This window comes from Schistocerca serialis, chromosome 7 (genome assembly GCF_023864345.2).
Source record: "Schistocerca serialis cubense isolate TAMUIC-IGC-003099 chromosome 7, iqSchSeri2.2, whole genome shotgun sequence".
NCBI lineage: Eukaryota > Metazoa > Arthropoda > Insecta > Orthoptera > Acrididae > Schistocerca > Schistocerca serialis.
Window position 1 is genome coordinate 470136716 of NC_064644.1, and position 22648 is coordinate 470159363.

Here is a 22648-nt window from a genome sequence, read left to right on the forward strand (position 1 = left end):
AGCTGCCAGAGAAGAAAGCGATGAACGCTGCGGTCGGGAACGAAGATTTAAATTAAAAAAAATGGTTCAAATGGCTCTAACCACTACGTGACTTAACATCTGAAGTCATCAGTCCCCTACACTTAGAACTACTTAAGCCTAACTAACCTAAGAACATCACACACATCCATCCAGAGGCAAGATTCGAACCTGCGACCGCAGCAGCAGCACGGCTCCGGACTGAAGCGCCTAGAACCGCTCGGTCACAGCGGCAGGCGTTTTAGATTATCCCAAGGATGTTCCATTGGATTCATGTCTGGACCATGGGCAGGAAGTTCGTCTCAGGAATGTCTTTGTTCACAAACCATTGGATCATAGATGCTCTTTTGACAGTGTGCATTGTCATGCTGATGAAATCGTCATCTCTCAACTGATCCTCTGTCGTACGCAATACACTATTCTGTAAAATGTTTTTATGTCCTTCCACATTTGGCTTTTTCTTGAGTGCAGTATGGGGATTACATCCTAACCACGAGAAACCCTCCCTGCTGGCCACTATACGTGATTGCAAGTAACTTTCTCCAGGTATTCGCCAAACTCAAATCCTTCCATCGGATTGTCACAAAGTAAAGCGTGATGCATCACTCGTTTCCAGTCATTCAATATCCAGTGGCGTCGTTCTTTACACCGACTCAAACGTCACTTAACGCTGACTGCAGAATGTTATGGCTTATTACAATCCGCTCTTCCACCGTGTCCCTTTTTTTCTTAAATCCCTATACACAGCCATTGTGCTAGCTGGACTACTGGTAGCACTTTTGAACTCTGGTGTAAATCCTCGAGTTTACTTCACGAGGTTTTTATAATTACCCTCAGCAGTACTCGACGGTCCCTGTCCATCATTACATTCCTCGTCCTTACTTAGTTGTGGTTGTTCCTTCGCGTTTCTACCTCACATTTACATCACCTACAGTCGACATGGGCATTGTTTACGCCTTCGTACACTCTGGCGCAGCAACTATCGTCGTAGGATATTTGGACAGCAGCATAATTGATTAACGAATAAGATAACACAGAAAACGGAAGATTTACTTAACTTGTATGTCCCCAAGCTAAAGATAATTCATTATACATACCACAGCAAGAACTAAAGTCCAGCTCTCAGTGTCAACAAGGCACGGACGATGGTGTCGTAGCAAACAGGATCCAAGTGCAACTGGGTTGAATGGCCGCCACCGATTGCCCCATTTCGCGGCGGTGGAGAGCGCTCATAGTCCAAAGCCGATGTAGGCGTGACTCAGCAGGTGCGCACCACTGGCTCCGCCACGTCCCGCGCGACTGATCCCGGCGTCGACGGAAACTATTCCGCAGCCAGCTTCAGGACGTCCGTGGATTAGTATCGATACCACACCGGGCACCTTTAGAAGTGTTGAAATGTCCCTGACGCCGACCGCGGTGGCCGAGAGGTTCTAGGCACTTCAATCCGGAACCACGCGTCTGCTACGGTCGCAGGTTCGAATCCTGCCTCGGGCATGGATGTGTGTGATGTCCTTAGGTCAGTTAGTTTAAGTGGTACTAATTCTAGGGGACTGATGACCTCAGATGTTAAGCCCCATAGTGCTTAGACCCATTTGAACCATTTTGAAATGTCCCAGATGGATTTGTTACGTGATAGCCAATGACTAGTCCATTTTCGAAGATACTGAGCTCTCCTGATTGAGCCATTCAGCAACTTCACTTCTCTGTTGACAACACGTTATTGGTTCAAATGGCTCTGAGCACTATGGGACTCAACTGCTGAGGTCATTAGTCCCCTAGAACTTAGAACTAGTTAAACCTAACTAACCTAAGGACATCACAAACATCCATGCCCGAGGCAGGATTCGAACCTGCGACCGTAGCGGTCTTGCGGTTCCAGACTGCAGCGCCTTTAACCGCACGGCCTCTTCGGCCGGCACAACACGTTATTCCCCGCATCTTATAGTACTGGTGAGTTTGCCTCTCAAGACGTCTTGTGATCAGCACCGCATTACATACTGGTGTCCTGGTGTTTCTGATGTCACTGTGAACATAGGATAGAGTTTAGTTCGGGTGGCGAATTGTATGGCAGCGTCCTCCTTGTGAGGGGGACCGGCTGGCCCGCAGAGCTTGGGCTAGAGCCGGCAGCTAGCAGCTAGCTAGCCGGGGGCGCTGCGCTCTGCCGCTGCCTGCGGCGCCGCCAGCGCTATTGATCGCGGCAACGGGCCCGCCGCGCCGCAAAGCAGCGCAGAACGGCGCACCGCCGGCGCCAGGCGCCGAGCCCCCACTGCCGTACTGGACTGACTCACCATATGGCCGCACCTGTCCGCAGAGCCGGCCCTGCTATGCCACAAGCACGCACACCTCGTACCCCACTGTGTCTGATCGGGACAGTCCAGTTCTCACGTTAACAACCCACAACGCACGACAAACTGGTCCTCTTAAGACTGCATGGGCTAATGCTTTGTTTGTACGACTGATGGGCATAAATCAGTACTGGTGTTCCACAAGGTTCAATACTGGGTCCACTCCAGTTATTGGTTGTTGTTGTTGTGGTCTTCAGTCCTGAGACTGGTTTGATGCAGCTCTCCATGCTACCCTATCCTGTGCAAGCTTCTTCATCTCCCAGTACCTACTGCAGCCTACATCCTTCTGAATCTGCTTAGTGTATTCATCTCTTGGTCTCCCTCTACGATTTTTACCCTCCACCCTGCCCTCCAGTACTAAACTGGTGATCCCTTGATGCTTCATAACATGTCCTACTAACCGATCCCTTCTTCTAGTCAAGTTGTGCCACAAAATCCTCTTCTCCCCAGTTCTATTCAGTACCTCCTCATTAGTTATGTGATCTACCCACCTAATCTTCAGCATTCGTCTGTAGCACATTTAGAAAGCTTCTATTCTCTTCTTGTCCAAACTATTTATCGTCCATGTTTCACTTCCATACATGGCTACACTCCATACAAATACTTTCAGAAACGACCTCCTGACACTTATATCTACACATGAAGTTAACAAATTTCTCTTTTTCAGAAACGCTTTCCTTGCCATTGCCAGTCTACATTTTATATCCTCTATACTTCGACCATCATCAGTTATTTTGCTCCCCAAATAACGTAACTCCTTTACTACTTTAAGTGTCTCATTTCCTAATCTAATTCCCTCAGCATCACGTGACTTAATTCGACTACATTCCATTATTCTCGTTTTGCTTTTGTTGATGTTCGTCTTATATCCTCCTTTCAAGACACTGTCCATTCCGTTCAACTGCTCTTCCAAGTCCTTTGCTGTCTCTGACAGAATTACAATGTCATCGGCGAACCTTAAAGTTTCTATTTCTTCTCCATGGATATTAATACCTGCTCCGAATTTTTCTTTTGTTTCTTTTACTGCTTGCTCAATATACAGTTATTGGTATACGCAATTAACTTCGCATCTTCCGAGTGTTGTTCAAAGAGTAAGCGAATATTTTTCTTTCGTGTGTTTTATTGGCCCTGTTCACGCTATTTTTTCGTTATGTTTGTAAACATGTCTGAACAGTATCACTACCATTTAACAGAAAGCAGTCAGCCAATAGAAGAGGCTCCTAAGTTCATCAGCACGCACGCTGGTCCTCAAGACTCAACATGGCTCTTAGTTGGTTTACACTACGGACAGGGCATAAGGTGATATTTTGTGGTCCACAAGGCTTGATACTGGGTCCCCTCTAGTTTTTAATATATGTAACTGTCCTCAGATCTTAAGAGATTTGTTCAAAAAATTACAGGCCCTGCCGGGGACCACATACATGCACACCTCCTACCCCACTACTTCACCTGTGTTTGGTTGAGGAGACCCTGTTGTCTCATCAACAATCCATAACACATGGTAAACAAATGATTGGGAAATTAAACATGGCAGCCAGCCAATAGAACAGTCTCCTAAATTTATCAGTTTTCCTGCTGGTCGTCTTAAGATTCTGTGTGGCTATAGGTTGGTCTGTACGACTGACAGGGTATGAAGCAATACTAGTTTTCCACAAGGTTCGCCAATGGGTCCATTCCAGTTACTGATTTAAGTAACCGACCTCACATCTTCAGAGATTTGTTCAAGAAGTAACTGGTCCTGCTCTGCCACATACACACGCATACATCCTACACCACTACTTTGCCTGTGTGTACTCTAAACGATCCAGTTCTCACATACACAACTCATATTACATGGCAATCGAACATCTGGTTGATTAAATAGAATGCAGTCAGGTAACAGAAGAGGGACCTAGATTGACCAGTATGCGCACTGATCCTCTTAAGACTGCGTGGGCTAATGGTTAGTTTGTACGATTGAGGGGCATAAATCAGTACTGGTGTTCCACAAGGTTCGATACTGGGTCCACTCCAGTTATTGGTATACGAAATTAACCTCACATCTTCGGAGTTTTGTTCAAAGAGTAACCCAATTTTTTTTCTTTCGCGTGTTTCATTAGCCGTGTTCACGCTATTTTTAACGTTATGTTGGTAAACATGTCTGAACAGTATCACTACAGTGTTGGCAGCATCGGTTATTTATTCTGTTGCCAGCTTCTGTTTCTCACACGACTTCATTCTTGGGATCAGATGTTGCAAACTTTACTGTGAAACTCCGGGTTTTGTTTAGGAAGATATGATAGCGTCGTTAAAAGCTTTTGTGTGTTGCAACTGATTAACGTGACTTGTCTTGAAGTATGCCATGGTGTACTTCAGGCATGGCCTTTCCTGTTTCCAATATAGTGACGTTTGTTCCGTTCTTCTGTTGCACTGAATTATTTATTGCTGAGTTACTTTTATCATATTGAATTCGGAGTTCTTACATATCTGCATTGACAACAATGTTTCAGAAGCATCTTTAAAATCAACGATGTCATTTGTATGCATTGGAATTGCCCTCATTGTCACAAAGACCATGCACCTTCTAGTAATGAATGTTTAGTGAATGTTTGGAACATTTTCTCCATGATTTTACACTTCGCACAACTCTAGGGACGTGCAACGGAGTACTGAGGACCCAACAGCACTGAAAGAGTTTTTTTTCTTTTTTTAGGAACAATTGCACCTAGAAATTTTTAAGCTGTTCGTATGTAACTGAGAAGGTCCAGTTCTCACATCACCATCCAGAATTACACAACTTGCGAATAGTGTAAGATAATTTAGACTGCACTATCTTAATAGTATTTGTCGACCTGGAAAAAGCGTTCGACAATATAAAATGGTGCAAACTGTTCGAGATTCTGAAAAAAGTAGGGGTAAGCTATAGGGAGAGACGGGTCATATACAATATGTACAACAACAAAGAGGGAATAATAAGAGTGGACGATCAAGAACGAAGTGGCCGTATTAAGAAGGGTGTAAGACAAGGCTGTAGCCTTTCGCCCCTACTCTTCAATCTGTACATCGAGGAAGCAATGGTGGAAATAAAAGAAAGGTTCAGGAGTGGAATCAAAATACAAGGTGAAAGGATATCAATGATACGATTCGCTGATGACATTGCTATCCTGAGTGAAAGTGAAGAAGAATTAAATGATCTGCTGAACGGAATGAACAGTCTAATGAGTACACTGTATGGTTTGAGAGTAAATCGGAGAAAGACGAAGGTTATGAGAAGTAGTAGAAATGAGAACAGCGAGAAACTTAACATCAGGATTGATGGTCACGAAGTCAATGAAGTTAAGGAATTCTGCTACCTAGGCAGTAAAATAACCAATGACGGACGGAGGATATCAAAAGCAGACTCGCTATGGCAAAAAAGGCATTTCTGGCCAAGAGAAGTCTACTAATATCAAATACCGGCCTTAATCTGAGGAAGAAATTTCTGAGGATGTACGTCTGGAGTACAGCATTGTATGGTAGTGAAACATGGACTGTGGGAAAACCGGAACAGAAGAGAATCGAAGCATTTGAGATGTGGTGCTATAGACGAATGTTGAAAATTAGGTGGACTGATAAGGTAAGGAATGAGGAGGTTCTACGCAGAATCGGAGAGGAAAGGAATATGTGGAAAACACTGATAAGGAGAAGGGACAGGATGATAGGACATCTGCTAAGACATGAGGGAATGACTTCCATGGTACTAGAGGGAGCTGTAGAGGGCAAAAACTGTAGAGTGAGACAGAGATTGGAATACGTCAAGCAAATAATTGAGGACGTAGGTTGCAAATGCTACTCTGAGATGAAGAGGTTAGCACAGGAAAGGAATTCGTGGCGGGCCGCATCAAACCAGTCAGTAGACTGATGACCAAAAAAAAAAAAAAAATCTTAATACTCTTGAGTTGTAAATTAACCAATACAAACGCAGGTTCTTACACACACTGGTTATGTGGCGTGTTTAAACAACTGACGGGGAACAAATCTTTTCTGTTGCTTCAAAGTGTTAGATATTGCGTCTGCTCCTGTTCTAGATATACTTAATTTACTGATACATTAAATGATACGGCGAAAACTGGTTTTCTTGGTTATTGCATCATAAGACCCGATAGATGTGCCAACATTAGAAGCGATAAATGGAACTTCCAACAAACTTGTTGACTGGTTTTCTTCAAACAAATGATCACTTATTTTTCATATGTTTAATCATAACGACGTAGATCGTTTATCATAAGGCAGAATTATGTGACGGCCGAAAGAGTGGGCGATTGAGTAAACCACAGCCCATTGCTTTAGTTGACGTGTCTCTGCCCACTAGGCATGTACATAATACCCTGATATGGTGTGATAATTTTCCGTGTACATACTACTGCCTAGGACAAATTACAAATGATGTTTCGACGGGCGTCATTGTTGGGTCCTCTGTTGTCCCTTGTAAGTGTAAATGACCTCACTGATAAAGCAGAGATAGGTATACGGTGATTGCCTTGCAGATAAGATAAACTATTACTCAAGTCCATCAAATGAATTTTTGTTTTTAAACAAGCATGTTACGTCTAATTGAGTTATCCATCTGCAGTGGTTTTTATGTCTTCTGTGCTTTGTGTTTGTCCGTATCATCGTGTGTTAACTCCGGACTCACGCTTCTTTGATAAAATGGCTCTGAGCACTATGGGACTTAACATCGATGGTCATCAGTCCCCTAGAACTTAGAACTACTTAAACCTAACTAACCTAAGGACAGCACACAACACCCAGTCAGCACGAGGCAGAGATTCTTTGATAAGTGCTCAATCAATTGCATGTCATTATCTTTCTGTTCACTGCACTTAATCGTTTTGTAGTGCAGTGAACGAGTTCCACATATGTGAAGATTGTGCTAATATAGTGCCTAACTCACCGGTCTGTGTTTTATCTCGTTTGTTTTGCACGAAAGCTGAATGTGTAAGTAAAACCCATGTGAGATGTAGCAGTATCAATTTTCTAATTAATCAATGTCCGCATCACACCAACATTTGGAAGTAATACAGCATAAATGTCACCACTGTTGCATTAGCTTTCAAACATTTTATTTTGTTGTTTTCGAGAAATGTGGGATACCTAATGTGATAGATACATGTGGAGGAGAATCGTATTTTATTTGTGTTCTAGTGACACTTTCGTTGCCGGCATGTTATAGTTATAAAAGAAACGTAATAAGGGTATCTTTTACTGTCACGCTCTGACAGTTGCAAGACATAACGTTCGGGTAGAGCTCACTTAAATTAGGAAAGATGAGCAACACTGAAACAACGGGTTTGCAATCCCAAAGAAAGGCTGTGTAAGAAAAATGAAGTACAGCAAAAAGAGTGTTTTGTAGTGTCAGGCGCATTGTGTTTCATGAAGAATCCACTATTAAGTCGGTTGTCTATAATATTTTGAAAAAAATGAAGGGAGCCCACATTGCTTAGGATAGCAAATGATATTTCTTGATAAAGTTGTAGCCCATTTTTATGGTTCCGCTCCCAAATCGACAAAAACGGAACCCTTGTAGTGCGATTTTATGGTCTCTCCGTCTATACACCCCTGTTTCTCAGCAGCGTGTAGAGTGTAAGGTTGTAATTTGCCAAATACCTAGGTCTACGGTCCCTTGACGGTATAAAGATTTTAAGCTTCTAAGTCAATGCTATCAAGATACATACATATTTTGATTCTCGCAAATTTATTCAACAAAACCCATATTTGGACTGTCCACGTACGTAATTAAGTCTTTACGAAATACTAAGAGCGCGTGACCTACTCCAACTTTTTTTTTACTGGGAACCAGCCTCTCGGACTCTCGGAAACGGTTAAGCTGGTCGAATGTTCGTGAGTTTTTGTAGTGAGCGTCTGTGGAAAACGGTCAAAGGACATCCGCGCATGATGGTAGAACGTGGAGGCCGGAAGGTGCACTGCGAAGGGATCAAGTTCACGTTCTGCAGAATCTGTTTGTCGTTTACATCCGTTACATCTGTTTGTTATAGTGGGAAACGCTGAGCTGTTGTGCAGCGCGAAACGAAACGAAACGAAGCGAAGCGGTCCCTGACGATAAACAGATGGGTTCCTTTGATGTGGCTGCTGCGAATAACGTTTGGTTTTAGTGGCGCCGCAGAAAGAGGTCCTCTTCGTTTTGTACCGGAACAAGGAGCTCAGCACAGCACCGCATCGCAATCAGCGTCCTTTGTCATAAAGTTGTATTTGCATTTCCTACAAGTGCTGCTTTGATAGGGGAGACGCTGAGGATGGAATTTATGTTCCGACTTCGAATCGCACACGTACGCTTTTGTAAAGAGAATGTCGTCTCCAATAGTGCTCTCTCTCTCTCTCTCTCTCTCTCTCTCTCTCTCTCTCTCTCTCACACACACACACACACACACACACACACACACACACACACACACACACAGACACTCCCCTCCCCATCCCACCCCCGTCCTCTGTCCCTGTATGATATGTCCTAAAGGTGTCGTAAACCTAAAGCTTGAACTGAACACCGTAATGCTTCACAAAGCACGCTCTCGTTGGAGATGGTATGACCTTGTCTTCCTGCAACCTAAAAGACTTACCCAAGTACTTACACGGAGTCCTACAGTTGAACTGTAACTCCGCACCACGGCACAACTTGTCATTCTCACGTTAAAAAATCTTTACAGACATGAAAGTAAGCCGCAGGGTTAGCCGAGCGGTCTAAGGCGCTACAGTCATGGACTGTGCGGCTGGTCCTGGCGGAGGTTCGAGTCCTCCCTCGGGCATGGGTGTGTGTGTCTGTCCTTAGGATAATTTAGGTTAAGTAGTGTGTAAGCTTAGGGACTGATGATCTTAGCAGTTAAGTCCCATAAGATTAGGAAAAAAAAAAAAAAAACATGAAAGTAATAGTGAGTAAGAGAAAAATGTCCTAGAACAGTACTCGGCGGATGCACTGAGCCAAGAACTTTGCGGCCACATTTGCTTAATGTGTTCGTCCACATTTTGAACACACTAAAACAGAGACTCGTGGTATGGATTCGAAAAATCCTTGATAGATTTCACGAGGAATGTGGCTCCTGATCTATACGCACAGTTCATGAAATCCCCTGAAATTACGGGCCGTTGGTTTGTGAGCGGGGATAGCTTCCCAGATCTATTTTGCCTCGTACACATCAGGTAATTTGGTGGCCAAGGTATCAACGTGAGTTGACTGTCACGCTTCTGAAACAACTCCAGTACTGGTCTAGTGGCATGGACAGTATCCTGCTGGAAGATAATCGAGCAACTGATCGGCAATAATGCTAAGGCAGTCCGAAGTTGTCATACTGGCTTGGACTGCTACCGTAGTTGCCATGGAAGCCCAGGTGAATGTCCCGCGTATCAAGATACTGTCCCCACGGCTGTATCCGTGACGCGGCGCATGGTTCGAACAGCCATTCGGTTGAATGACGACGAATCTCGACGCGACCATCGATCTAGTCTAATAAGAAGCGTCTTTCACCCGACCAGGCGACAAGCTTCCAATGATCCACGGTCCAGTCTCTGATACCGTGCGCACTAGAACCGAAACTGGCTGTCATACGCACAACATGAGAAAACATAGAGGTCGTACTCTGTCGAGCCATGCGTTCAACAAAGAGCTGAACAGTGAGCTCTGAAACATTTATACCTGCACCATCGTTGTACTCTGACGTCAGATCTGGCGCATACCACCGTCTGTCCGGGTTTACAGAACACGCTGCATCCGACCTACGCTTCTGTGATACAGTGTGGATATGCGACACATCTTCTCCTACACGTGTTTTCATCTTACTTCAGCCATATATACCCAAGAAAGTTGGATGCAAACAGCCGACCAGTTCGGCCGTATGCTCGCTTCGAGAAGTCGGGCCATAACAATCTGTCTTTTGTGGATGTTGCTTATATCACCGCATCTTCCCACTTGTATTTATTTCTTATCTTTATTCATCCAAGTGTCACACAGTTATATAGAATGTCGCCTTACTATCTGTTCTGCTTATACACTGTCCCTACCGCGTCAGGTGCCAGCAGTACCATAGGGCGGCTTTCAGACTTGCGGTGGTCATTGATCATAATATTTTGGCATATAAATTGTATGCCTACATGAAATAAAAGAAAATGTCGTGTGACTGGGGCCTCCCGTCGGGTAGACCGTTCGCCGAGTGCAAGTCTTTCGATTTGACGCCACTTCGGCGACTTGCGCGTCGATGGGGATGAAGTGATGATGATTAAGACAACACAACACCCACTCCCTGAGCGGAGAAAATCTCCGACCCAGCCGGGAATCTAACCCGAGCCCTTAGGATTGACATTCTGTCGCACTGACCACTCAGCTACCGGGGGCGGACCCTACATGAAATGAACAACAATTACAGACCTATGGTAAAAATTAATACTTCAGAATCTGACGTAGACTGAAGTGACAAAGTCACGGGATAGCGATATGCACAGTTACAAATCGTGGGAGTACGGCATACATGCCATTTGTACTCAGGTGTTTCATATGAAAAGGTTTCCATGTGGTTATGGCCGTACGACGGGGATCAACAGAGTTTATACCCGGAATGGTAGTTGGAGATAGAGGCAATGGACATTCAATTTCGAGCAACGTTAAGGAATTCAGTATTCAGAGATCCAGACTGCCAACGGTGTGCCTAAAATAACAAACTTCAGGAATTACCTCTCTCCACGGACAACGCTGTGCCGACGGTCTTCACTTAACCACCAAGAGCAGCAGTGCTAAAAGACGAGACAAGCAGCACTGCTTGAAACAACCACAAAAATCAATGCGGGACATACCACGAACGCATGTGTTAGGAGAGTGATGCGAAATTTGGCGTTAGTGGGCTACGGCAGCAGACGGCCAACCCATTTGCCTTTGCTAACAGCACGACATCGCCCGCAGGGCCTCTCCTGGGCTCGTGACCATATCGGTTGGATCTTAGACGACTGAAAAACTATGACCTGGTCAGATGAATCCAGATTTCAATCGGTAACAACTGGTGGTAGGGATCGAGTGTGGCGCAGGCGCCACTAAGCCGTGCATCCAGGTTGTCAACAAGGGGCTGTGCAAGCTGTTGGTGGCTGGCGTGGGCTGTGTTTACTTGGAGTGGACTGGATCCTCTGGTGCAATGGAACCGGTCACTGACTGGAAACAGTTATATTAGACTACATGGAGACCATTTGCAGCCATTCATTGACTTCATGTTCCCAAACAACGATGTCATGTCACAGGAGCACAACTGTTCGCAAACGTATAATAACCCAGTGACCATAAAGGAAAAATGTAGAAAAAAGTAACAGAATGCCAAACTACGTGAATTACTGTTGAAAGAGTGACGCCTCCATAACGTATCCTTATCTTACCGCATTCGCTTCGACGAGAGAGAACTACAGTGCGTTTAAAAAATCAGAGTCCAGGTATGAATACTGAGCAAATACTTCTCACTATTCGGCGTATCTACGAAACGATCTGATTACGATAATACTCAGCACTGTGATCTATACAGCGAACACTCGTCAATATCCACTAAAAAATGTATTCCAACCGGAGTCACCATTTCCTCTCCCGTCACAAAGGATATAAATATAAAATACAGAATTAAGGCTTTTGTGGCCACTGCCATTTCTAGATGTGCTGGTCACAAGGGACGGCGAAAACCTGGGACACAGCGTGTATCGAAAACCGACACACACGGACCGATACCTGCACAAACTGTCAAACCACCACCCGAGCCAGAAAAGAGGCATGATTAGTACGCTCGTAACGAGAGCAGGACGAATATGTGAGCCGCAACACCTCAAACGAGAAATGCAACACCTGGAAACTGTCCTGAGGAACAATGGGTACTCCAAAAATTATATTAGAAGTGTAACAGAGTCAAACACTCGGCGAAGTAAGGAACCAGAAAAAGAAATGTCGGGTACGGCCTTTCTGCCATACATTCCCAGAGTGACGGACAGAATCGGCCGTATATTGCGCAAACATGGCGTAAAGACGATTTTCAAACCGACAAGGAAGATCAAAGAGTGTCTTACATCGGCGAAGGAGAAAAGAGACCCACTTGCAATGTCGGGAATATACCGTATACCATGCACACGCGGAAAAGTTTATGTCGGAATGACTGGACGATCCATCAACACCAGGATCAACGAGCATAAGCGACGTTGTAGGTTGGGGCAGTTGGAGAAATCGGCCGTAGCAGAGCACGCACTCAATGAGACCGACCACGTAATAAAATTCGCCGACACGGAAGTTCTGGCTGTAGAGAAGCTCTATCACACGCGCTTGTTCAGAGAAACTGTAGAAATACAAAAACACGCGAACAGTTTGAACAAGAAAGAGGAAAGCCTTAAGGTCAACGGATCCTGGCTTCCCGTACTGCAGCAAACGACCGTCGCAGGTAGCAAGAGGAGAACCGCACCGTTAATGACCGCGGAGAAGCCCTCGGACGTTGGCGCGCCAGGTACATATAGTCTGCGGCCGCGAGCTCGGCTCCAGTTCACCACCGGCAATAGAGGGTGAAGCTTTGACAATGCCAGCCACTCGTGCTGGCGAAACGTCAGAAAAATCATTAGATGAACGTCGGCCGAAGAACCCGAGACAGAAGCCAAATATAAAATAGTTCGGGCACTCCACCACTATTCTGGTTCCCTAGGACAGAGTGATCACATGAATACCAACATCATCTGCTTTGTTACAATACGTTCAGTTGTAAATTAATTTACTCCGATTTCCTGTCCAAGTTATCTTCCCGGAAGCTATAGTCATGATTCTCTTCGTGCTTCTATGGTCATAGAGCACTTATCGTGATTTCAGGTTGTCGTATAGAGACGATGCGAACGATATCGACTCTTTCATCAGTTCGATCCCAAATCATTACACGCACTTACACTAAGACTACGTGCGTCCGCCTTATAGCAACAGCCCAAATGTATGTTTAAGTGAACGCGGGAATTTATACTTACGGCGTTTTCATTTAGACAGCTTCTTTGACCCAGAGATTACAACAGCCGTCCCAATCCAATCAGAACATGCTTGCAGACCAGAGGGGACTAAAACGTCGTACTGATAGATGGAATCAAACTACCAGACTCTTTGTAAAACTGAGTCGATTTTGCAATCACTGAAATGACATCACATAATCTCTCAAAGCATAATGTTTTATTTATTTTTCTCCAACCCTTCTAGATGCTTCAGGCAGTATACTTATTTTCTCCCACGTTAAATTTTTGTGTTTTCTGTCCATTTGAAGTAGCAGACACACTACGACTACTGTCTGAAGGATTATTACCAATTATCTATGTCGCTAGAACTTTTGGACGATGTTTTACTCATATACAGTTACGAAATCCTGGGTCTAGCACATAAAACACAATATCATTGTAAAAATTATTTGCTGAGATAGAAAAAGACTAGATGAATCTCTAAAGATGAAAATTTTTTGGTTGCTAGGAGAATGATTATTTCAAAAATAAACTTTAAAAACTTAAGGAACGTCAACATCGCATATGACTGCAACATTGACCGTCTTCAACTGTCACAGCGTCCAAGACCACATTACCTGTTACTATCGTCAATAGTATTGCCACTCTCCTAGTATGCCACTTTCACCGTTAGGATAAAACTACTATAATGATTACCGAATATGTATTTTTTTGTATACTAAATCGATTGTGACGGAAATCGATAGATGTGATGTACATGTAAAAACAAACAGATGTTTACAATTCAAAGAGAAAGAGCTTCACAAATGAAACAAATCAACAACGCGTTGGCCCACCTCTGGCCCTTATGCTTGGCACTGAGTAATACAGTTGTTGGATGTCGTCCTGAGCAGAGTCCCAAATTCTGTTCAATTGGGTTGGGCGCCAGATCGTCAAAATTCTGAGCAGGCTACAGGGCCCTGCTCATAATATTCCAAATGTTCTCATTTGCAGAGAGACCCGTCGACATTGCTGGCCAAGTTAGGGTTTGGCAAGCAGGAAGACAATCTGTAGAAACTTGAGCCGTGTGCATGGGCATTGCCTTGATTAAATATAAGCCCGGAATTGGTTGCCGTGAGGGACAACAAAATGGGGCTTGGAATACCGTCGACTTACCGCTGTCTCTTCAATAAATCATCCAACTTTTCTGAAATTGTCATTTTTTTTCTGTACATCTACATCATATCTATCCATTCCAAAAATTCCTTCGTGATGTGTCCTTTATTTTGTGTATCTTGGTGTTTTACAAACAAAGCTAAGATCGGAAGTGAAACGAGTGTTGTATAAACACTGTTTTCAGTAAAGAATGTAATCTCTTGCGTAACACTGTCTGATCTAACCCAACTCGTCCGGGCGCGAGCAGCTGATCACAGCATTAGCTGTTGTGCCAATGAGAGATGCAAGATACGGTTATCTCCGCTGCGATATCGCTACTGAGATTACCGTTCTCGGGGGAACAACATTCCGACTACTTTCGTTTATTTTGTTAAACGGGATTTTCCTTTAATCTCTTACGCTCTGCTGACACCAGACGATAGACTTGTTACGAGGAGACAGTATCTCTGGCTTTATTCAAAGAATTTCACTGACGTCATTTAAGAGAAGCACATAAAACTGGAATCAAACTAGCACCTTTAGAAACTTGGATTCACTATCTTACCGCTTTCTCACTTAGCTCACACGTTTCTTCTAAGAATTATGTAGATCGAATGTATTTGTGCATGAAGCAGCTGCAACTGACATGCATGTTAAGACGATAATTTGCAAAATCGTATAACGCAACGTTCCACGGCAAATGACAGTAAGGAAAGGAGCAAGTAAATTTTCCGTGCTGGTAATATTTATCGGGTGGTCAAAAAGTCAGTATAAATTGGAAAACTGAATAAATCACGGAATAATTTAGATAGAGAGGTACAAATTGACACCCATGCTTGGAATGACATGGGGTTTATGCAGGATGGCGCTCCACCCCATATTGCTAGACGCGTGAAAGATTTCTTGCGCGCGTCGTTTGGTGATGATTGTGTTCTCAGCCGCCACTTTCGTCATGCTTGGCCTCCCAGGTCCCCAGACCTCAGTCCGTGCGATTATTGGCTTTGGGGTTACCTGAAGTCGCAAGTGTATCGTGATCGACCGACATCTCTATGGATGCTGAAAGACAACATCCGACGCCAATGCCTCACCATAACTCCGGACATGCTTTACAATGTTGTTCACATTATTCCTCGACTACAGCTATTGTTGAGGAATGATGGTGGACATGTTGAGCATTTCCTGTAAAGAACATCATCTTTGCTTTGTCTTACTTTGTTATGCTAATTATTGCTATTCTGATCAGATGAAGCGCCATCTGTCGGACATTTTTGAACTTTGGTATTTTTTTGGTTCTAATGAAACGCCATGTCATTTCAAGCATGTGTGTCAATTTGTACCTCTCTATCTACATTATTCCGTGATTTATTCAGTTTTCAAATTTATACTGACTTTTTGATCACCCAGTATATCTTCCTGTTGACTTCTATGTATATACTTGTGGCACATTATTATATGAAAAAAAATCTTCCAGTGTCTGTGATGTTCTGCAGCTTTGACTCGCACACATCTACCTATTTTCAGTAAGTAGTATGAGCTGCTGATTTTACAGCTGTGTGGCTCACACTATATCTTGACTACACAAAGTAACTTTTCGTTCAGAAGGAAAATAAAAACTGTACCAAGCAATGGACATTGACTGGCATTATAGCCTTGTAACTTCGTTCGTTACAGAAATTGGAAAAAAAGTAAATCTTTCTTAAATACTACGCTATACTTTTAGGACCGAGTAGATGCATCAAGTTTAAAATCATGTCACGTAGTAAGGTCTGCAGTTCCTCGGCGCTCTAAAAAAATTGAAGGTTCTAAATAAATGCAGTCAGAAGAGGCGGCTGTTTGTCACATATTTCGACACTCGCGAACTCAAACAACAAAACCTTTAGGGCACTTCCGGTTGACCTATAATCATGACCAGAATGAGATTTTCACTCTGCAGCGGAGTGTGCGCTGATATGAAACTTCCTGGCAGATTAAAACTGTGTGCCCGACCGAGACTCGAACTCGGGACCTTTGCCTTTCGCGGGCAAGTGCTCTACCAACTGAGCTACCGAAGCACGACTCACGCCCGGTACTCACAGCTTTACTTCTGCCAGTACCTCGTCTCCTACCTCCTTATAATCATGACATTTGGCAAGAAGCAATGTTTCACTGTACAAGTAAAGGAAAAACTGTTAATCTATAATTGACTCTTCTGTACCGTCACACAGTCAGCCGGGGTATGTCCTGCTGCTGGAGTTGACAGTAAACAAATGTAAACACAAGGAAATGGAGACGCATGGCGGGCACTGAGAGGAAGTGAATTACCGAATATACAACACAGGGTGCTATTTAGAAAAGACCTACTGGTGCTCATATCCTCCTAGCGAACGAAGTTACAAGAAAAGCAGTCGTGTTTGTTAATGTCCTCTTGGAGCTAAACATTTGTTTGATTAGTTTTTAATTTTGCTTCAGGACGTAAAGTTATTTGTGTTGGTGAAGATAAATGAGGCACCAGGTATAGGAAAAATAAGTAAGTCAGTGTGTTACAGAATACAAGCGAAGCTGGAAGCTGCAGATAGCTCTACCTTAGCTCAGCACTGTCTGGAAACTAGACACAGTTACGCAGTAGATGTAGAAATATTGCACTCTGGGCACAATGGACGGAAACTATTGCTATTTAATATACTGGAGATCAAGATGCTCTTCCAGAACCTACCTGAATAGCTACTAAACGAGCAAAAAACCTCCACTACTTGATACTACTAATCCCACGCAGACCTAAATCCCAGTTATTTATTCATTTTAATGTTTTGTAGTTATGAACATCATTATCTATATTTAGTATTAGTCAATAATTTCTTTGATTGTAAATTCTTTGCTTTTAACATTTCTACCACTACGCACAACAACATATCTGTAATGAAGGCTAGGCAATGGACTAATACCGTGTTTTATGGACTATTGAGACACCAGTGACTATAAGACGCACCTTAACTTCTAAGCAATATTTTAAAAAAATAACATACTACTATTTTTATTATTACATTGCAAAGTCAGACTAGAAAAATTTCTTAGTTTATAAAAATAAAATGACCTTTAAAATCCCAAAAAATCGTCATCTGAGCTTTCTCCTCCTCCTCCTCCTCCTCCTCCTCATCGTGGTCATCGTTGCCTTCTTCATATATGAGGTGGTCTTCACTGCCATCGAAAGCGTTACTTACGCCACTCTTTTTGCGAGATCTAACAATAATATCTTCTCTCTAGACTGTTTTACCCACTGACACTCTTGTTTGTTTGTAAGGCGCTTAAAGCTCCCTTTGACATTGAATCATGTTGGGTTTCATCCATCTTTTCCAATCCTCTCTCGTATACACTGTAAATGATTTATTTATCATGACATCAAGAGGTTGCAATTTTGAAATCAGTCCTCCAGGAATAACAGCAAGCTCTGTGTTTCTTTCTCTTTCACACAGTTTTTCAAATGGTTACTAAACCGATCTAGCACGAGGAAAGAAGTCTTCAATAAAGATCCTCTCCTTCTCTCCCACCCTCTGCTAATCCGTAATTTCATACTAGCCTCGTCCTTCCAACCCTTTTGATGTACGCGAACAACACCTGCTGGTATTTCAGAAGGTTTTGGCATTGTTTTGCGTGTTTTTTTTTTTTTTTAGCACCTTCGATGGCAACAGTTCTCTTACTCTGCACATCAAATGTCAGAGGAGTTTCGCTGTTTGGTTTACTTCCCCACTTGTTTTCTTTCAATGTTGAACATTTTCACTTCATTCTGTTGTGATATTTTATGAGGTATTTTGGTTTTGGTTCCGGTTCGCATGCTAAGTCCATGACACTTCATAAACCTGTATCACCAACCAACTCCACCCTTAAAATCTGTTGAGGTTCACTTCAGCGCTGGCTTACGAGCAAATATTTGAATCATTTTTGTATTAATTCCAGTGCTATTTTGCATTCAGTCCGCTATTTGCATATTTAGTGTTATTCATTTTTTCAGTTCTTTTTTGCTAGCATGCGAATCACGAACGGTTTTTTCTGTTGGTGGACGTCCGAAATGCCACTCAGCTGCACTTTTTCCATATACTTTTGCATTTGCTGTCACTTTAAAGTTATAGCCCGCATCATACAAATACCTTTTATTTTTTTCAAAAATTGTACTTTGCCGATAATGCAGATCACTTTCAGTTGAAGTTCATTGGCACTGTAGACTGCTATGACGTATAATAGGCTAGACAGTGTTCAGGGTTTATCATGGCGGAGCGGGATGGAGACAGCGTTAGCAAGCTTGCAAATCCCCGCAACTAATGTTCTTCACATCAGTACACTGCTTCGCCCGTTGAATACAGTGTTACCAGACGGGGATAGGTTTCCCGCGGCATCGAATGTATGGCCATGTTTAACACTGGCGGGAATTTTAAATCAAACGCTGGGCATTTTTATATTAATTGAGAGTGTAAGACGCACTTGAATTCTGGAGGTAATGTTTCAAAAACAAACTGCGTCTTATAGTCCTTAAAATACGGTAACCCAAAAGCCAGCTAACAAAGTAACTATTGAAACGAGTGGCAAATAATCCCTTTTTCCATATTTCTTTAAATGAGGTGGTATATTTCAACAACGTTAGACACACCTTGGAAAGAAGAGTTCAGCGGTACTGTATCACGTTTGATTAGGCATGCAGTGAAATAACAAGTTAATTATCTTAACACAAGTACCGAGGTAGACGAGATAAGACGCTGCCTGTCTTAAGCAACGCACAGTTTCCGGCAGTCGGCCGAACACAGTTCAACGATGTTTACGGATTCAACAGCCTGCCTTAGCAAATGCAGTAAGAAAATTACGCATCTGTTTTTACGAAATTTTGAACGCAGAACTTTACAAATCTGATATCGCTAAACACCTCGTCCCAAGAGGTTTCAAATGTCGCTAAAAATTATATCGCTTTATTTAAACGAAGCAGATTTGCTTTAATATCAGTGTGGGTGAAAAAAGAAACAAATGTTACCAACACAACAAATTGCTTACCCCTTTCCACAGCATCATTTGTCGGATACTTCATTTCGAGCCGGCCGAAGTGGCCGTGCGGTTAAAGGCGCTGCAGTCTGGAACCGCAAGACCGCTACGGTCGCAGGTTCGAATCCTGCCTCGGGCATGGATGTTTGTGATGTCCTTAGGTTAGTTAGGTTTAACTAGTTCTAAGTTCTAGAGGACTAATGACCTCAGCAGTTGAGTCCCATAGTGCTCAGAGCCATTTGAACTTCATTTCGATACCTAAAATCTTTACGAATCACTTGGAGTCGCCAAGTTTCGAGTTACATGTAGTACTTCACCAATAAAATTCTCCCGCAGAACCGGGATGTAATATTTTTGGTTCATTTCTATTGTAAATTGTCCATCGATTACCGTAAATAATTTTAAGCTATTTTCTTAACTCTAATATTTCCTCATTTATAACACTTGTATTTACAATCTAAATGGTTCAAATGGCTCTGAGCACTATGGGACTTAACATCTGTGGTCATGAGTCCCCTAGAACTTAGAACTACTTAAACCAAACTAACCTAAGGACATCACACACATCCATGCCCGAGGCAGGATTCGAACCTGCGACCGTAGCAGTCGCGCGGTTCCGGACTGAGCGCCTTAACCGCGAGACCACCGCGGCCGGCATTTACAATCTCTCTCCCTCTCACACACACATTACAGTTCTTTGTATATTTTGGTTTACCGCGCTTTTCCTAAGTGATTTAAAACAGGTACAAGGATGGCTCTCTGAGCAGGAGACGGCAGAACTCCTACCCCATCCTAATATCATCAGAGTTTGTACTCCTCCTCTAATGGCCTTGTTACCAGCGGAACTGTAAACGCCAGAGTTCCTTCTTCCCGTTTCTTAGGAAGTCATTACGAGCGGATAACTTGGTCCACTGGCAGGAAAGAGGTCGGGGCCTCATGGGAAGCCCTCGCCTCGGTGATGTAGAGGAACCGTATTGAGTCTAAATTGGAACTGTGCGAAGAGTCTTCCAACGTTACTCACCCAAAATAATAGTTCTGCCTAGAGAATGAGCCCTTAAAAAAGTGAAAGAACATAGATCGCTTAAAAGTGGAATCATAATATAGTTATGTCTTTGGAACACGCAAGCCACCTTACACTGCGTGGTGGAGGGAACTTCTGGTACTAATTTAGAAAATACCTTCACCGATTTTTAATTCAAAAGTATGCACAGTATCTTTGTTGTGTGGTCAGGTCATCATAAATCTCAAGCCGTTTCGAAACTCCGTGAATGCGGAGTCTACAATCTACCGAGGAAGTTCATAAGTGTGTAACAAGAAGCCCGTTCATGTATTCCCATTTCATAAACGAATCTGCTGCAATTCCTGAATGTGTGTCACACAAAGTTAATCTCAAAAGATCGCAGAATTTTTTTATATCTACTGATATTAAAATCACACTTATGTTATAACTAATGACGACAGCAACGACTACCCACTATTGCATACACGTTCTCCATTTTAGTAGAAAGAGGAAAAACATTCTTTGTAATGAGCACAGACGACTGCTACGTCGCGAATTCGCAGTTACTAATAAACACCCTCCTCCACTACACCCGACTCTTAAAGAATCGATCTCCTATGAATGAAACGGCTTCAGACGTCTGATGATTTTACAGTTGAGTTAATGTGTTAAACATTTGACGTTAACCATGTAAGACCTTAATGGATGAAGACACATCTCAATGTTTATGACGTCATATCTCACGAAGTGTGTCATAAAGTGATATAATTTTGCGGGTACATTCAAAGGCGTATTTGGATGTTGGCTGCAAAATGTATTGCGGACAGAGATGATAGTAAAGAAGGAACAAATTAAAACGTTTCATGCCGGCCGCGGTGGTCTAGCGGTTCTAGTCGCGCAGTCCGGAACCGGGCGACTGCTACGGTCGCAGGTTCGAATCCTGCCTCGGGCATGGATGTGTGTGATGTCCTTAGGTTAGTTAGTTTTAAGTAGTTCTAAGTTCTAGGGGACTGATGACCACAGTAGTTAAGTCCCATAGTGCTCAGAGCCATTTGAACCATTTGAAAACGTTTCATTAATTTGTGGGCGGTACCAGTGAGAAAAAGTTTCGAAAACATTTGAAATCGTGTAAAGCTTGTTGGAAGTCGCTAAGTTCTCCCATTCCTAAAAGCTGGATGAATATAGTCTGGATAGTCCGCGCAGCATGAGTTATGCTGCCTTGGGACGTACACTGCTTTAATATTACACTTGTTGTGTTTAACCCTTGACGCAAACCTATACCGCTTAAAGAGTACATTATGTCAGCATTTTGAATTTTCTCAGTTTGGTCAATAATTATATGAAATACTGAAAATCAAATTTTTCCCCTGGAAGACATTAGATAGGCATCCTGCAATTGGGGGTGGGTGATCGCGTGACCATTTTAGCCCTTTAGTAATGTAGCCTGACATATTTGTTAATGAGTCGAAGGAAAAAAAGATAGGAATGAAAGGTATGAAGATGTTCAAGAAGCAGGAAACAAACAAAGAAACAAAGAAAGAAAGAACGGCAATACTACTAGTCAGCATGAAATCCATGTTTGAAAATTTTTAGAATTATTATTTCCCGAAATTTATATTTTCTGTTGCGTAGAGAATTATTAGATAACTCAATAAAATTGACAGTTTCCAATGTGGAATTACATTGAATATTCCTATTAAAAATACTTTTTTTTTCAAATGGTTCAAATGGCTCTGAGCACTAGGGAACTTAAAGCTGTGAGGACGGGGCGTGAGTCGTGCTTGGGTAGCTCAGTTGGTAGAGCACTTGCCCTTGAAAGGCAAAGGTCCCGAGTTCGAGCCTCGGTCGGACACACAGTTTTAATCTGCCAGGAAGTTTCATATCAGCGCACACTCCGCTGCAGAGTGAAAATCTCAATCTGGACTATGGAACTTAATATCTGAAGTCACCAGTCCCGTATAACTTAGAACTACTTAAACCTAACTAAACTAAGGACATCATCCATGCCCGAGGCAGGATTCGAACCTGCGACCGTAGCGGTCGCGCGGTTCCAGACTGAAGTGCCTAGAACCGCTAGTCCACACCAGCCGGCTTTCTTTCTTCATTTAATCTGTTTGTGAATGTTTTATTCTACATCCGTAGAACATCTTAGAATCTTTTCTAGGAAAAATTGAAGGAACTGAAA

At 43.0% G+C, this 22648-nt stretch overlaps 1 non-coding gene across 1 annotated transcript; it reads left to right on the forward strand.

Annotated features, from left to right (window-relative positions):
- The first annotated feature begins 22242 nt into the window (after positions 1–22242).
- Trnas-uga (transfer RNA serine (anticodon UGA)) lies at positions 22243–22317 on the forward strand. The gene has a single exon. It is a non-coding gene; the product is annotated as a tRNA-Ser (tRNA).
- The last annotated feature ends 331 nt before the right edge of the window (positions 22318–22648 follow it).